Source organism: Engraulis encrasicolus, chromosome 8 (assembly GCF_034702125.1).
Source record: "Engraulis encrasicolus isolate BLACKSEA-1 chromosome 8, IST_EnEncr_1.0, whole genome shotgun sequence".
NCBI lineage: Eukaryota > Metazoa > Chordata > Actinopteri > Clupeiformes > Engraulidae > Engraulis > Engraulis encrasicolus.
In genome coordinates, this window is record NC_085864.1 from 46,628,540 (window position 1) to 46,629,348 (window position 809).

Sequence of the window (809 nt, forward strand, 5' to 3'; positions counted from 1 at the left end):
CTGGTCTCTAGCGGGGCAGTACCATGCTGTGAGTTTAACGACACAAATCCAAACGATCAACGCAATGCAATGTCAAAGTGGGACACCGGAGACCAAGACTTGCACGCAATCTACGGCAGACGATAAAATGCATGGGCAACACAACTGTCACTTTACCCCAAGCATGGATTTTCACATTGGATGCTGCGTCTGCATCTGCGACTAATCCTGGGCTTGCTTTAGCCTAGCAACTTGTCTAGCATTCCTCGAGAGAGTTGAATGAGGCAAGACGACAAACTGCAATTTAGGTGCGAGACCATTGATGACTTTTTGCTTACCACTTTCCATTGGTGGAGTGAAGGGATTAGATTAGATACTGGCTAGACTGGCAGACAGGGTGGTATAGCATCACACCGTCCTGACAACACCGTCTTCTCAGTGAAACTCCCGATTCGATTTATATTCTAGGTTGTGCAACTTCTGCTAGATAACAATTGACCTTTTCAATTCAGTCATATGACTGCTTACTATTCGGGAATGATGACTGAGTAATGTAATCCATTCGCTTCAGTCCAGTGTGTGTGCAGAAAACAAACTACTCCAAGTAGGCTACACCAAATTCCTTGTTTTGCTGACTGGCAGGGGCTTGTCCAATCCGCGGTCATTGATTGCTCACAGTAGTTACGTAAGGCATCTTGCCAACAAATCCGAATGTAGCAGGGCTCTGCGCTGTCTCATTTCATTGGTCAGATATATCCAGGTCCCATTTGATTGGTCCTGTTCATCAAACAGATGATAAGTGAGCTAATTTCGGTTTAGAGAAGGGAGAG